General features: G+C 36.1%; 1 protein-coding gene and 1 long non-coding RNA gene across 2 annotated transcripts in view; both read right to left on the bottom strand.

Annotated features, from left to right (window-relative positions):
* Positions 1-17449, bottom strand: part of LOC134740894 (laminin subunit alpha-2) — a 313744-nt gene that overhangs the window by 217513 nt on the left and 78782 nt on the right. The window lies entirely within an intron of this gene.
* LOC134740436 (uncharacterized) lies at positions 6715-7409 on the bottom strand. The gene is made up of 2 exons (XR_010127819.1): positions 7175-7409; positions 6715-6939 (listed from the first exon to the last, which is right to left on the bottom strand). It is a non-coding gene; the product is annotated as an uncharacterized LOC134740436 (long non-coding RNA).

The raw sequence follows: 17449 nt of genomic DNA, 5'->3' as shown, positions 1-17449 counted from the left end.
ATGAAGGTAAGCGGTTCCCTTTACCTTTTCGTGTAATATTATTAGGTACATTATTAATATAACATCAGGTATTATAATTCTGAAAGAGTTTAAAGTTTGTATTGTAAGATGTATGATGTAAAGCTGTATGATGTACGAATGTATTGCCACATATCAGCTCCTTTAATATTAATAGTTTTCTCCAAATTCTAATTCTATATTTTGTTAATAGATAAAAGGATTCCGGTACAAATAAGCTTATTGGCGTACTTAATCCCTCCAAAAGGCAGACTTTCAAGAACTGTCAAATACTCATCGACGGAAGCAACTGAAGGCATCATCGTACAAACAGACGTAAGTTACCTATGTGTATTATCAAAGATAGATATAACTCCGTAATAGATAGATACAGTCTAAGGAAAAAACGTGCCTCGAAAATCAAGAAAATTTGATTCTCGTTCAGAGGGCGCTACTAGTTTTGGCCTACAGTCGTATAGATGGCGTTGACGGTTTCGTTTTGTTATTTAACAATTTTTAACCGTACCGTACCGTACCGTAGTATGAAGTTCATGGCCTTCACTAAATTAAAAAGCTACATTGTTTCACTCCCTGGAGTGAGGAAAGTCGCACTTTCCTCACTCCAGGGAGTGACGAAAGTAGGCTTGTTCGAGCTGCTGAGGTGAAAAACTAATTTCAGACCTCATGTCATTGTATGTGCAAAGTTTCATTACAATCCAACACGTAACCTCTTCTCTACTGTATTCTTTGTATTGTTTCCTGTAATGAAGTGTACAATAAAGAGTATTTGTAGTATTGTATTGTATTTTTAAAATGAGAACGGAACTTCGTTTGTATGGGAAGGTGAAATTCGGCCGAGCTTGCCGGAGACTCTTAAGCCAACTTACTTGGGATTAGCCGGTTAAACCTGAAGTGGCTGGAGTTACCATGGTTTCTAGTATAATTTGACACTGGATTAACGGTTTAACCGGTTAGCCCGGGTTAGTGGGATGGTGCAAGTGGCACTCATAATGCGTTTGTTTCTATTTATGCGTATTAATTTGAGTACTTTTTTATGTGGTATGTTATAGAAAGACCTCTCAATAATAGAAATATCAGTTAAAAAAATTACTTCTATATCATATCATGGGAGTTGTATTACTGGTAATTTGAACTTTATAGCAAACTTGTTATTCAAACGAATTGTTTAACTAATAATTCTTACTATCGCCGCTACTGTACGTCGTCTGCTTAGCATATCACTTATAATGTATTTGATTTCAGACCGCCGGAGATATCGACAAGAAGATACAAGAACAGAAATCTAAGAACTTGGCGCGGAAACTGTCAGTGCAGCCGTACGTCTTACTACAGGGCAGCTTACATAATTTCACCTGTTTGTACATGGTCATTGATGACATAAAGTATGTATTCGATTGCGCAAGCAAAGCATTTGACCTACTATTTAAAATGTATCATGTATTTCATGTGCGATACCCAAATGCTTCTGAATATTTATATTTAACAATACAAAGGAAAGTTTACGGAATAGTAACCAAGTATGATAGGGTTCCTCCACATGTTGTAGAAATTTTAAACATGAAATAGCAGGTCTGCTTTAAAATATTTCTTCTTTAAAATTGATATATTATATAAGCAAGCACATTGTATTGCTGAGAATCGTGCAAACCTGTCATTATGTTGTGTCCTAAATGTAAGCTAGACATCCAAAACTTCAAAAGGTATATTTTACACTTGGAATTAATTCATAGCATCACGAATTATTTTGTTTGTCCTATAGAAAATTGTAACCGGACTTATGATACAAAATATAATCTGAAAGATCATTTGTTTGGTTTTCACAAATTATTTAAAGAGCGTAAGCTCGACAGTAATGAAACGAATGAAGTAGTGACCTTAAGATCACAAGGCACGCAGAGCCAATCAGATGCCGCGTCTTCGTCGACTCAACACGACAAAGATAATTCTGACATAAAAGAAACACAGTCAACTTACAATGTCAGTAGCAATGCAGACGATAAATTACTAGAAATTCAAATTGTTAAATAACAAACGAAACCGTCAACGCCATCTATACGACTGTAGGCCAAAACTAGTAGCGCCCTCTGGACGAGAATCAAATTTTCTTGATTTTCGAGGCACGTTTTTTCCTTAGACTGTATCTATCTATTACGGAGTTATATCTATCTTTGATAATACACATAGGTAACTGCCTTCAGTTGCTTCCGTCGATGAGTATTTGACAGTTCTGGAAAGTCTGCCTTTTGGAGGGATTAAGTACGCCAATAAGCTTATTTGTACCGGAATCCTTTTATCTATTAACAAAATATAGAATTAGAATTTGGAGAAAACTATTAATATTAAAGGAGCTGATATGTGGCAATACATTCGTACATCATACAGCTTTACATCATACATCTTACAATACAAACTTTAAACTCTTTCAGAATTATAATACCTGATGTTATATTAATAATGTACCTAATAATATTACACGAAAAGGTAAAGGGAACCGCATACCTTCATCTGTTATGGCACTCAATGTTTCGATTAGAGAGAGTGCATTTTTATTATTTTTTTGGCCCTTCTTTGCTATAAGAAGCTTCTGAAAAAAGTCATGCCAATTCTTATGGAAATTCAACGACTTTTCTTTGAACAGTTCTTCAAAATCGGAATTAATCTAAAAAAAAAAATTATTAACTATTAAGTAACTTCAGAACCAATTCACACACTATGGAGATGGAGCATACATGGTCGCAATCCTCAGCAGTGAGGGACCGAGGAAGAAGAGAAAATAATTTTATGAAAAAAAAAACCGACTTCAACATGTCAGCCCAGCCCAGCGTGTCAATGACAGTAGGTAAGGTACGCTCAACAATAAAATGGGCCTAATCTGGAACCATTTTTTTTTAATCGGTAACAAACATAAAAAACATTTCCTCCTCCTTTTGAAATTTTGAAGTCAGTTGATAACAGTTTTGTTTGAGTTCAAAATGCATAAAGGACTTACCAGGACATGTCCTCTATCACTTTTTAAAATGCTCCAATTTTCAAGAAAATCATGGACTGTAGATGAATTGGTGTGCCTCCTTCTCAGTCTGAATGTTTTCTTCCATTTGCTAATGACATCTTCCCAAGGCTCGTTATTATTATTCAACCATAAAACGTCATCGTCATCTGAAAACAAACACCACATTTTATAAATCAACCTGTCATACTTACAATACAAATAATACAAAATATTGTAGTCATTGCATTTTTTTTTTCTTAACTAATGTAAGTAATAAAATAATAAATTGGAGTCTCCCGAGAGATACCTAAGTAGAATATATTGAATAAGAATTTATCACAAACCTAAACATTCAGTTTCAATTAATTCTTCTCCACTCGCAGTTAATGTGTCAATTTTAGTAGCAGAACTCCTTCGTTTTTCTCCAGAAAAAATTTCATAAAGTTTTTCACTAGAACAACTAAATTCGAGAATTAAGTATTTTAATTACAGCAGTTCGGAAGATAATCATCCACCGCCAATTAATAACAAACATTTAACTAATGGATCAATCATTATGTCAGCTTCCGAAATGCTATGTTTAGTAAGAAATTTTCGGTATATAATTGGTGACCTGATCGCTGATAACGATGAGATATGGAAATACTATTTGATGTTGCTTAGAAATAACTGATGTGTTAACAAGTCAAGTAATTTCCTTAGAACATTTACAAAATTTAAAAGAAGTTATCAAAGAACATCACGAAATGTATTGTCAATTATTCCAGACTCACTTGAAGCCGAAATATCACTTCTTGTTACATTATCCTTCAGTAATCAAAAAATGCGGTCCACCTATTTTTTACTCTGCATTCAAATTCGAAGCTAAACATAAAGATTTGAAACGAGTGGCCCAGTCTATAACATGTCGCAAAAATTTGTGTTATTCAATCGCGTTGCGGTGTGAATTGAAAACCAGCTCAAGATATATAACGAAAATTGGCTTTAACGACGCTATCAATGTTGGTAAAACGAGCCGTCTTAACATTCCAAAAGCATTAGAGGATGATTATCTTTCAGTTCCAACTTATGAAATCAACGGCATTATTTACAACACAAATAGTGTATTGCTCTTTGACTGCGTAGACGATAACCCGGATTTTTTAATGGTTAATAACATTTTTGTGAAAAACAATGATTTGAACTCGGTATTATTTTCTTGCAAAAAAAATACAAGTTTATGGTTATAGCAACCATTTTAAAGCTTATCAGGTCGAACGAGACTATGATCATTATAACTGTAAGTTAGTGTCCCTGACCGATTGTCATAGCCAATTGCCTATGACACTCCGCTCAGTTGGCGAAAGATTGTACATTTCATTGTATAAATAGTTGTATCAAGGTTCGACCATGCCGCTTCTTAAGTGACGCAGATGCACCGTAAATTGAGCTGTAAACTGAGTAAACCCACAACCACGAGTTGCTGAATTCTTTTGCTGAAACAGAAACAACAGACACTACTATGGACATGAATAAGGATGCCAATTCTCCCAAGAGTAACTTAGGATTAGACGACTCAAATTTAAGTCTTTCATTACTCAATGACATCACTAATATTTTCGAAGATATAAATGTCTACCCCCGCTGCCTGAGTTTGATATGCACACATTGTTGCAAACATCGGCCCATGGCAATAGTGTGCTTAATTATTATAAGTCATTTAAGATACTCAATGCAAAGAAGCGCAATATACTGGTGGACATTATCATCAAACACATATACACGTATATAAATACAAATTTTAATTAGGTATGTAGTGCTTTGTATATTATTAATGGCCAATTAGTCAAAACTCTTGGTTTACTTTAGAGAGGGCAAGGGCATGCGATAAAATCGTTACGCTTACGACGCGTCACTGCGATTCCGTACCCTCACCGTTTTTTAAGCAGCGGTGTGGTCGAACCTTTAGGTGATTACTGATTAAGTATTTAAATTAAGTATTTGAGGCCTGAGAGACGTTTATGGTTACTTTGTAAGTTTAATTTTATGTTGTGAATTTTTAAATTGTAATAAGTACAAACTTAATGAGGCAAAATAAATGTATATTCATGAGACTTTTAATAAATAAATAAATTGTACATTTCATTGTATAAATACATAGTTGTATTAGATGATTAAGTATATGACCTAATATGGCAGGTGCCTAACACCCTATACATATTTAAGTATACGTACAGTAAATTACTTTAAATTAAATATGACACTTTGTAGTTATAAAATTAGGGGTTTCTGCACAGAGGGAGCAACCTCGCGAGGAAATTGCCGCGCGAAGCAAACGACCCATCCTCGCGCGGCAGTTTGCTCGCTAAAATGGCGTCACTCTGTCAGCTGTTTATGGTTAAGGTCGACTGGGACAAATGCGTCAGTTGAGGTAAGTGAGTCTTTTTAGAATTACAAGAAGATGGATAGGTTTCGACGAAATTTTACCAAGGCGACAATTAGGCCATTTCAGGCATCGATGAAAGACCGCTTTTAGTATAATTAATTTCCTTTACACTTAAATAACATTTTCTTGTAATTGTAAAAAGACGCATTTACCTCAACTGGCGCAATTATTCCGGTTCACCTTAAATAGGTACCTACTTGAATATACTTACCCCCTTATAAACTTCTTTCCTGCCTCAATTAGTTAATTTATGTTTTGTCCTTATCTCTCACTTCGACAGTTGTCTTTATTAAAACGACACAAAGCATAAATTAAGTAATTGAGACCTGAGAGACTTATGAATGAGGGGGTTACTTTAGAAGTTTAATTTTATGTTGTGAATTTTTAAATTGCAATAGGTACAACCTTGATAGAGGCAAAATAATATTATGACTTTTAATAAATAAATACATGTTAATTATTTTGGATATTATTTATTAGGGTTACCCACTTTTCCTACATAAAATAATAAAAAAGTAGGTAGAGGTTGTGTACGTTAACATTATAATCTGGGTTTTTTGTTTGTCCTTGTGTGCCCTTGAGTCATGTTAACGTAGACAAGATTTTTGATGTAAAGGATTATTTTTTATAAACCAACATGACTATTGTAATTCGTTGAAGATGTAATGTTTGTTGTTTATTTGAATACAAAGAGATGTAACCACTTTTTGCGTTGTAATAAGGTCCAAAAGTGGATACATCTCTTTGTAGTCTACTGTTTCTATGTTTTAGAGCGAGATACTAATATTGCTTACGTCAATTCAGAAGTTACTTGAAATAAATGTTTATAATTAATTAAATCACATATTGTCTTAATCAAGGATAATTATTTTATGTAAAAGCTTGAATTTTTTTATCAAGATGTTTTACTGATAAACAAAACAGTATTGTATCGAAATACGCCATATGATTACGTACTTGAAGGAAAACCGACATTATATGCCTAAATAACAAACAAGCGTACTTATGATGTATTTATTAAAACTAATCATAAACAATGGCCTATTTCGAACAAAGCTGTTTTGTTTATCAGTTAAACATATCTTAATTAAAATATTCAAGCTTTTACATGAAATAATATTAATATCTTTGATGAAGAGGACAACTTTTGATTTAAAACATTCTAATTATTAACCTCAAGTAACTTTTGAATTGTCATAAGCAACAGTAGTATCTCGCTTCAAAATATGGAAAAGTTTAGAACTACAAACATTACATCTTCAACGAATCACGAAAATCATCTTGGTTTAAGAAAATTAATTCTTTATTCAAAACATACTAAACTTTGCGCTAAGAAATTTCTACTCTAGATATAAATAATATCATATTTTACATTGAGTAACGTACTCTTGAACCAATGCTTTTTCTTGTTTTCATGGAGAAATATAATTCTCAATTCAATTATGAGTATCTAACCCCAAGAAACAAAGTTTCTTGGCACAAGTTCTTTAAGTATTGCCCTGAGACACTTAAGATTCAATTCAGAAAATACTATGATTTGACTTAAGTTACCGGTTTCATACGCTAAGAAATTTCGGCTCTTCGTGTGAAAAAATAAAAAAATTACATTGAGTAACATACTCTTAAGCCAATGCGTTTTCTTGTTTTCGTGGAGAAATGCAATTCTCGATTGAAATTATGAGTCTATACCCCAAGAAACAAAGTTTCTTGACACAAGTTCTTTAAGTATTGCACTAAGACACTTAGGTTCAATTTCAAAAAATACAATACATAAAACAAAACGCAAACGCTCTTGGTGGGAATATTGAGCTTTTTAAAAAAAAAACTTTTTATAGCTCGGATAAAGTATTGATTTTTTTACCTTAAATAATAAAATTTGAAACCTTTTATATCTTGACGCAAGAATTTTATTGTTTCCTTATATAGGAAACACAAAATATCTTGACACAAGAGGATTTACTTGGCTGGAGAACTATTTTTTTTCTGTGTATTATTTGCTTACATGTCTAGATTATATACGAGACATTAAACAACAAAGAATAAGCCAATTTTTTTAACACGCAGATACCTACGTCTGCGAGCGATACACGGTAGCTAAAAAATAAGTGCATTCATGCATAAGTGTATTACGCGATTTCGGGGTTGGTCCCATAGTAAGTAAAAGTTGCTCAGTATAATCCCAAAACCTCCCTCGCAACGGGAATGCACTTATTTTTTAGCCACTCTGTATACGCGGATTGCGGAGGTTGCGAGTTCAAGTCTTGCCGTAAGCGTAACTTTACATTTTTTCCTTTAAACAAAGAATAAGGTTATCGACTTTTCCAAGTGAATTTGAACAATGTCAAAGAACTTGAATGTCAAAAATCGATAATCTCGGCTTAAGGCCGAGATTATTGATTTTTGTCTAAGTAGGTAAACATTAATGATTCTCATTCAGAACATGAGTCTGTGCAATTGGACTTATTCGTACGTATAGCGTGCTCCCATGCTAAAGGCCAGCAATGCACTTCTAACCCTTCTGGTGCTGAGGTGTCCATATTAGGCATTGCTCTCTATCACGCGATTTGTCTGTTCTTTTGCCTCCTACAATATGAATAAGTTTTGGCAAAAAACTCATTTTTGGTTTAAGTTTCTATCGCTGACTGTACTTTTCTTACCACAGGCAACTAATACTCATCGAGACAATTACGTTACATTGTTTCATCACTGAGTTCCTATGGCCACCTCCTGTCTCCATCATCAGATCAGCTCGATGGTACCATAATATTGCATTGTCACCCGACTTACATAAGTATGTAAATTCTCAGCTAATCGGAAATCGGGAAGTCAAATTTAGCTTCCAAGATTTGACCCACACACTAAGCGCCACTTGCACCATCCCACTAACCCGGGGTTAAGCGTTTCAACCTTTAACGCAGTGTCAAATTGTACTGGCCATGGTAACTCCAGGTTTAACCGGTTAACTCCGGGTTAATGGGATGGTGCAAGTGGTCCTAACACTTGCATACTAGAGTCAAACTGAGAAAAGTCTGCAGAGATTTTGACAGCACACGCAATGCAGGTGTTATTTTAAACGACAAACTTCTATGAAATTATGACGTATAAATAACACTGGCACTGCGCTGTCAAAATCTCTGCAGACTTTTCCTGTTCTAACTAGAGGACAAGTTAAATAAAAGCTTGTAAAAAAACAAGCGATTAAAATAAAAAAAACCGGCCAAGTGCGAGTCGGACTCGCACACGAAGGGCGTACCATTACGGAAAAAAAACAGCAAAAAAATCATGTTTGTTGTATGGGAGCCCCATTTAAATATTTATATTATTCTGTTTTTAGTATTTGTTGTTATAGCGGCAACAGAAATACATAACACTGATTTAAACTTTCACGATTTTTACTCATTATTATTTATCTCCACGGGACTTAATCGCGTAAAATAGTATTAAATTTACCTCCGACGTTTCGAGGACGGAGGTGGTCTCGGAGAGTCTTCTCCGAGACCACGGGGACAACGCCGTCCTCGAAACGTCGGAGGTAAATTTAAAACTATTTTACGCGATTAAGTCCCGTGGAGATAAATTATAATGAGAAATACATCATCTGTAAAAATTTCAACTGTCTAGCTATCACGGTTCATGAGGTACAGCCTGGTGACAGACAGACAGACGGACGGACAGACGGACAGCGGAGTCTTAGTAATAGTGTCCCGTTTTTACCCTTTGGGTACGGAACCCTAAAAAACACTTATTATTGCACTTGCTTACCTAGTACTTAATCTATTCGATTAGCATTTACTAATAAATCTAATAATACACGGTCAATATATTATAGAATCTTCAACAATGGATAGATAGCGGCAGAACAAAGGGGGGCAAATGGGCGGCGGCGGCGATACCATCGCAATGTAGTGGACGCGTAATGGAGACGGGTTGTGCTTAAATCATTATAGGGTGGCCATGGGGTAGGATTCCGAAAGACTTCATAATTTGTAAAATAGTTCATCCATTCTCACAAGATGACCCAACCAACGGGGTTCATAATATTGCTTTACTAAAAACATGGCCGTTTGGTTGATAAAAAAATAATATTGTTTACAAAATAAAAGATTCATTCATACTCGTGCGTGCTCGTGCTATCGTACAAATTACTTTTACAATATGTACGTACAATGATATCTGTGCTTATCGATTTATAATCAACATAGGTAGTTTTCTTTTTAAATATCTAATAACGGAGAAAGTATTATTTTGTTTTTGATCGTTTTAATTAATTAAGAGATCAGTTCATGATTATTTATTAATCTTTTATGATAATTTCTCGATAAAAATGTGGGATTGAAAAACCGGCCAACTGCGAGTCGGACTCGCGCACGAAGGGTTCCGTACCATTACGCAAAAAACGTCAATAAAATCACGTTTGTTGTATGGGAGCCTCACTTAAATATTTATTTTATTCTGTTTTTAGTATTTGTTGTTATAGCGGCAACAGAAATACATCATCTGTGAAAATTTCAACTGTCTATCTATCACGGTTCATGAGATACAGCCTGGTGACAGACAGCGGAGTCTTAGTATTAGGGTCCCGTTTTTACCCTTTGGGTACGGAACCCTAAAAAGGACGCTAAAATTAGTAAAATAATTATCTTCTTGAAAGTGCTAGAGCTTTACTAAACACGTGGCCGTTTGGTTGGTTTAATCATGTTTTATACAAAAAACAATATTATTTATAAAATAGAAGACTTACAAATTACTTTTAATTAAAAAATGTACTTATCTGTGCTTATCGATTAATAATCAACATAGGTACTTTTCTTTTTATCTAATAACGGAAAAAAGTATTCTGTTGTTTGATCGTTTTAGTTAATTACGAGATCATTTCATGATTATTTACTAATATTTTATGATAATTTCTCAATTAAAATGCACAGTACGGAACCCTTCGTGCGCGAGTCCGACTCGCACTTGGCCGGTTTAAAAAAATAATAATTTTATAAAAATATTTTCAAGCACGTCAAAAGGCTTGAGGGCATGCTTAACTTTACCCATAACCACGATTTCGCTCACAGAGTATCTTTAAGATGTGATAAAGTGCTGTATTACTGGAAAATGTCATTGAGTGAAAGTATGCAAAGCGTTGTTAATTGCTTCGCTTAAAGGTTAATTTGATCGCTTATCTGCAAGATTGATGGCACTTGATGCATAATGTCGTCCTGTAAGGGCCCTATCACACTGGCGATTTGCGAGAAAGCTAAAAGCGAGGCGAGCGCGCAACGATCTCGCCGCGAGCATCAACGTATTTTTAAAGAATCCCAGTATCTTATTACGCGGCGAACTCGTTTCACGCTCGCGGTGAACTCGCTGCACGCTCGCCTCGCTTTCAACTCGCTCGCAAATCGCCAGTGTGATAGGGCCCTTACGCTTTAACGTATCTTAAGATACGCTGTTATCGTTACCATGCAATGTCGCACTCACACCTGCATCCAGTGTTAAGATCGCAGAGCTACACAAGGTAAGAATTGGGTGTCAGCTGCAGAAATAACTGGCCCCCCTGCATAGAAATTTGTTTGCAGGGGGGGTCAACTATCTCCACTGCTTTGTATAGCCTAGCGGCCGTTATGAGCTATGAATCTTAAAAGCGATCACGTTTTTTAGGGTTCCGTACCCAAAGGGTAATAACGGGACCCTATTACTAAGACTCCGCTGTCCGTCTGCTGTCACCAGGCTGTATCTCATAAACTGCGATAGCTAGACAGTTGAAATTTTCACAGATGATGTATTTCTGTTGCCGCTATAACAACAAATACTAAAAAGTCCGGAATCGTCGGTGGGCGAGTCCGACTCGCATGCCTCTTTCGCACTCTGAAATGTTCATATACTTAATCGGTTAAGATATTTATTTACAAATTCATCAATATCTTTATTTTGCATATCTACATAGTTCAAAAAGACTATATCATAACTCCGGTGCCCGATCGGAAATTACAAAAACTCAGGAGTGTTCAAATAATCATGTAACATGCGTGGTAGGTTTGCTGCTTTAGGCTCCTCTCCAGAACTTTAGAACAGCGAAATTGCTCATAATTTAGCTTTTCCTTATGTTTAACACGTGCGGTCTAATATTTACATTTGAGTGTCAGTGTAATAATTTGTTACTAATATAATTTTGCAATAAAATGGCATCTTGAAAGCGTACATGAAAGCAGCTTGACATTTCTGTGTATTTGAATATTTGTAGTATTTTCTATAAAAAGGGACCTTATTGTCGATGGCGCCTACGCCATTATAAACGATGCTCCGATATAAATACAATGTCGCGCGACGCTGTGCGGCGTAAGCGCCATCGACAATAAGGTCCCTTTTCATAGAAAATGCCCCAAATAATCATTTGTGGCTTTCTATCATCAAAGATAGATATAACTCCGTAATAGATGGATACAGTCTAAAGAAAAAACGTGCCTCGAAAATCACGAAAATTTGATTCTCGATCAGATGGCGCCACTAGTTTTGGCCTACTCTCGTATAGAGGGCGTTGACTGTTTCGTTTGTTATTTATAATTTTAACGCATACCAGTGAAAGAACATGGGTCAAAATCATATAAAAATAATTAATGCAAATAAAAAAATAATTTATCCATATTTAAATACATTTTAACGTATTTTTATAAATCTTCATTTTTAGTTTTAAAGTATGTGGATAGATGGCAGTGAATTTACAGTGGTTACAAAATTTACTATGACAGTACCGCTCTATCTTATTATATCCTCATTGCTATCATGCATCTTATACTCCATCAGTAACAGCAGCTAGAGTAAGTTTCGCGCCTGGCTAAAAGTAATAGCAATCATTCAATTTGAGATTTGCTTTATATCAATTATCAGGCAATTCATTATATCTCTCAATTCCATCCCCCTTTTGACTCCCTTTAGGCATGATTTCCGACATAAAAATTATCCTATGTCCTTCCCCGGGCCTCAAACTATGTCTATGCCAAATTTCAACTAAATCGGTTCAGTGGTTTATGCGTGAAGAGGTAACACGCAGAAGGACAGACTTTCGCATTTATAGCATCAGTATGGATACCTATAGCACCCTATAGGTTGTTGATTATATATTTTTTCACATAGCTTGGGTACAGTGACAGCTGTCATGTCAATAAAATGTTGCGTTTTAATGATACATATAAACAGTATGGAGATGACAGCTGTCACCGTACCCAAGCTATGTAAGAAATTATAGGATAGCCGAGACGTGAGGTAAAAAGCAAAAATAATAGCTAGAAAGGTATATAAATTATAGACCCTTTAGTACCAGGTTCACACGGCTGCACTAGTGACTAGTGTGGTTCGGCGTGAACTGTCACCTCAGGTGAATATTGTTGATGTTTTAGACTGGGTGCCCAGGTTCACACGGCTACACTAGTGACTAGTGTAGTTCGGCGTGAAATGTCACCTCAGGTGAATATTATTAATGTTTTAGACTGGGTGTCCAGGTTCGCACGGCTACACTAGTGACTAGTGTAGTTCGGCGTGAAATGTCACCTCAGGTGAATATTGTTAATGTTTTAGACTGGGTGTCCAGGTTCGCACGGCTGTACTAGTGACTAGTGTAGTACGGCGTGAAATGTCACCTCAGGTGAATATTGTTAATGTTTTAGACTGGGTGTCCAGGTTCACACGGCTGCACTAGTGACTAGTGTACCACGGCGTGAAATGTCACCTCAGGTGAATATTGTTGATGTTTTAGACTGGGTGCCCAGGTTCACACGGCTGCACTAGTGACTAGTGTAGTACGGCGTGAAATGTCACCTCAGGTGAATATTGTTGATGTTTTAGACTGGGTGCCCAGGTTCACACGGCTGCACTAACCAGTTATGATAATTCCGCTACTTGACGCTAGATGTCGACGCTAAATAATAGTATTTTTGGTAACAAAACTGATGTATGTGCACTCTATTTCTCTTTGGTTAGAGATAGCCTGTGTCTAGAATGTCTAGATCGGCTCGAGTACTTACTGATAGCGGCGTGCTTTACCGAAAGATACGAGTAATACGTTTAGAGTGGATACATAAGTCCCGCTTATAAAACGTTGATGTTAAATAATGCTATATATATAGGTACTTCAGTATTTGCATAGAGTAACTTATACTAGAGCGGTACTGTCATAGTAAATTTTGTAACCCCAGTAAATTCACTGCCATCTGTCGACACACTTTTAAACTAAAGATGAAGATTTATAAAAATACGATAAAATGTATTTAAATATGGATAAATGTTTTTTTTCTATTTGCATTAATTATTTTTATGATTTTGACCCATGTTCTTTCACTGGTATGCGTTAAAATTGTTAAATAACAAACGAAACCGTCAACGCCATCTATACGACAGTAGGCCAAAGCTAGTAGCGCCCTCTGAACGAGAAACAAATTTTCTTGATTTTCGAGGCACGTTTTTTCCTTAGACTGTATCCATCTATTACGGAGTTATATCTATCTTTGGTATTTGCTACATCTCTCTTCTTCCTCGCGTTGTCCCGGCATTTTGCCACGGCTCATGGGAGCCTGGGGTTCGCTAGGCAACTAATCCCAGGAATTGACGTGGGCACTAGTTTTTACGAAAGCGACTGCCATCTGACCTTCCAACCCAGAGGGGAAACTAGGCCTTATTGGGATTAGTCCGGTTCCCTCACGATGTTTTCCATCACCGAAACGCGACTGGTAAATATCAGATATTAAAGGATATTTCGAAAAACTCATTGGTATCCGGAGACGGAGCCGGGGTTTGAATATTGTTTTTGAGTAATGGGTTTATTCGAAGTATTTAACTATATAAGTATGTATGTATATCGTCGCCTAGCACCCATAGTACAATCTTTGGTTAGTTTGGGGCTAGGTTGATCTGTGTAAGATGTCCCCTAATATATTAATTTTGCTCCCTCGGATATACCACTACGAATAGCTATTGTCTATTGTATACTAAAATTATAAAGCTGTTGCTGCAAGGCTGCAACGTATATACAACTGAAAATAAAAAAATACCGGCGAAGTGCGAGTCGGACTCGCGCACGAAGGGTTCCTTACCATTGCGCAAAACAAGGCAAAAAAATTACGTTTGTTGTATGGGAGCCCCAATTAAATATTTATTTTATTCTGTTTTTAGTATTTGTTGTTATAGCGGCAACAGAAATACCTACCATCATCTGTGAAAATTTCAACTGTCTAGCTATCACGGTTGACGAGATACAGCCTGGTGACAGACAGACACAGAGAGACAGCGGAGTCTTAGTAATAGGGTCCCGTTTTACCCTTTGGGTACGGAACCCTAATAAAAATTTGACATGTTTTCGTGATTTTTTTATATCGACCCAACTTTAACCTTTTAAGGTTTTGGTTGAAATCGGCGGTGTGATTTTTTTCATGGAATTTAAATAGCAAAACTTCAAAAGTGTGCCCTCTTTTAACGGACCACCGGACTCGCAAGCTATTTTACACCTAAAGCAACGAGCAACTCCAATTACGGTGATAAATGTGGCAACATTTCGATTAATGGCAACACAGGTCGCCTCTTTATCACAAAACGCCAATTAAAAGCAATAAACTTGACACTAATTGCCGAACTTGCGCTTTGGACTTAAAAAATACAAAAAGTCACAACTCACGTACGTTTCTTACTTGATTTACTCTCGTTTCAATAAAAAGTGAATGCCAATTTATTTTTATCACTTACCAGTTATCGTGTGATATAAATCATGATTTGTATTCGATTTATCACCGTCGAACACTGTTACTGCAATCCAAAGATAGATATAACTCCGTAATAGATGGATACAGTCTAAGGAAAAAACGTGCCTCGAAAATCAAGAAAATTTGATTATCGTTCCGAGGGCGCTACTAGCTTTGGCCTACTGTCGTATAGATGGCGTCGACGGTTTCATTTGTTATTTAACAATTTTAACGCATATCAGTGAAATAACATGGGTCAAAATCATTAAAATAATTAATGCAAAAAAAAAACATTTATCCATATTTAAATACATTTTATCGTATTTTTATAAATATTTGTTTTTAGTTTTAAAGTGTGTCGACAGATGGCAGTGAATTTACTGGGGTTACAAAATTTACTATGACAGTACCGCTCTAGTATAAGTTACTCTATGCTGCAATCGAAATTAACGCCATCTAGTATCGAGTAGCGGAACTTTTTTGCGTATACATTTCGATAATACTTTATCGAACCGGAAATACATGTAAAAAAGATTGATAACATATTTTGATTCAAATAAAGAGAAAATAATATGAAAATTTATATTGATTATAAAAAAAAATTATACCACGTCGGTGGCAATCAAGCATACGGCGCGCCTGATGGTAAGCAGTTACCGTAGCCTATGGACGCCTGCAACACCGGAGATATTACACGCGCGTTGCCGACCCCAACACTCCTCTCCCTCGTTGAGCTGTGGCAACCTTACTTACCGGCAGGAACACAACACTATGAGTAGGGTCTAGTGTTATTTGGCTGCGGTTTTCTGTAAGGTGGAGGTACTTCCCCAGTTGGGCTCTGCTCTAGATCTGGAATGACATCCGCTGTCCTGTGCCCTACCACACAAAGCGAGATGTCATTCACTGTGCCCATACCTCTCTTTTGGACGTAGTTTAAGGACATATCCGGGTCCGGACGCAGTTTAAGGACATACCCGGGTCCAATTTTAGTACAATATTGACTAGCATTTACGGTAATGTCAAGTATCGCAATAAGGAAAGACATTAAAGTGATATTAACGAAACATAAAGATAATCATATATAGGTAAGTAAGTATATTTACCTATTTTAATACTGAATTGCAAATAATGTAAAACTTCTAAATCCCACGCGAATTCGTATTGAATTTTGAGGTTTATATAGTTTTGGTAAAGCTTAAACTCCAATAACATTTAGGCAAACCTTAAAGGGACCTTAAAGTCGAACGAAATGGCTACCTTATTTTCCATATTTTTATGACTTGTCTCTGCCCACAACTTTCGCGTAGATATAGTTAGTGGGATTTTACCTCCTGACTCCTGACGACCCGCGTCCCAATGAGGGCTATCGTTTTTTTGCTCACCAGTTGGCGCCTCTGTTGATGGTGGTCCAAAAGACCATAGAGTAACTTATACTAGAACGGTACTGTCATAGTAAATTTTGTAACCCCAGTAAATTCACTGCCATCTGTCGACACACTTTCAACTAAAAATAAATATTTATAAAAATGCGATAAAATGTATTTAAATATGGATAAATGATTTTTTTATTTGCATTAATTATTTTTATATGATTTTGACCCATGTTCTTTCACTGGTATGCGTTATAATTATAAATAACAAACGAAACAGTCAACGCCCTCTATACGAGAGCAGGCCAAAACTAGTGGCGCCATCTGATCGAGAATCAAATTTTCGTGATTTTCGAGGCACGTTTTTTCCTTAGACTGTATCCATCTATTACGGAGTTATATCTATCTTTGAAAAGACTAAAGAACAGCTGTCAGTCATTGAAGTGACAAGTGACATTTGACATTTCGAACTATGGAAAAGACCACCATCTACACTAGCGCCCCTAGCGGCGAATTCATACGCGTTAAGTTTTGACTCTTTGTCAAAGTGACAGTTAAAAAGCTGGCTAATTTTGAAACTGTCGTCAAGAGAATATGTTGTTACTATATACCACCATTTCATCCCTTCAATATATTTTTCCCAATTTTATATATGATATATGTATAGGAGGGAAATGAACATACAAATCTCCGGATGGTGATGATGATGCTCTCCCGACCGATTTCGATTATTTTAGTAAAACCGTAGTGATCTAATTATTTTGAAATATGTCTCACGATAGTTTAATTTCGGTTTACCTGATTAGTACCCACCGAGGGTTCCGTACTTTTTAGTATTTGTTGTTATAGTGGCAACAGAAATACATCATCTGTGAAAATTTCAACTGTCTAGCTATCACGGTTCATGAAATACAGTCTGGCGACAGATAGA

This window comes from Cydia strobilella, chromosome 4 (assembly GCF_947568885.1).
Source record: "Cydia strobilella chromosome 4, ilCydStro3.1, whole genome shotgun sequence".
In the NCBI taxonomy this organism is placed as follows: Eukaryota; Metazoa; Arthropoda; class Insecta; order Lepidoptera; family Tortricidae; genus Cydia; species Cydia strobilella.
This window is presented reverse-complemented; position numbering and strand designations above follow the sequence as displayed.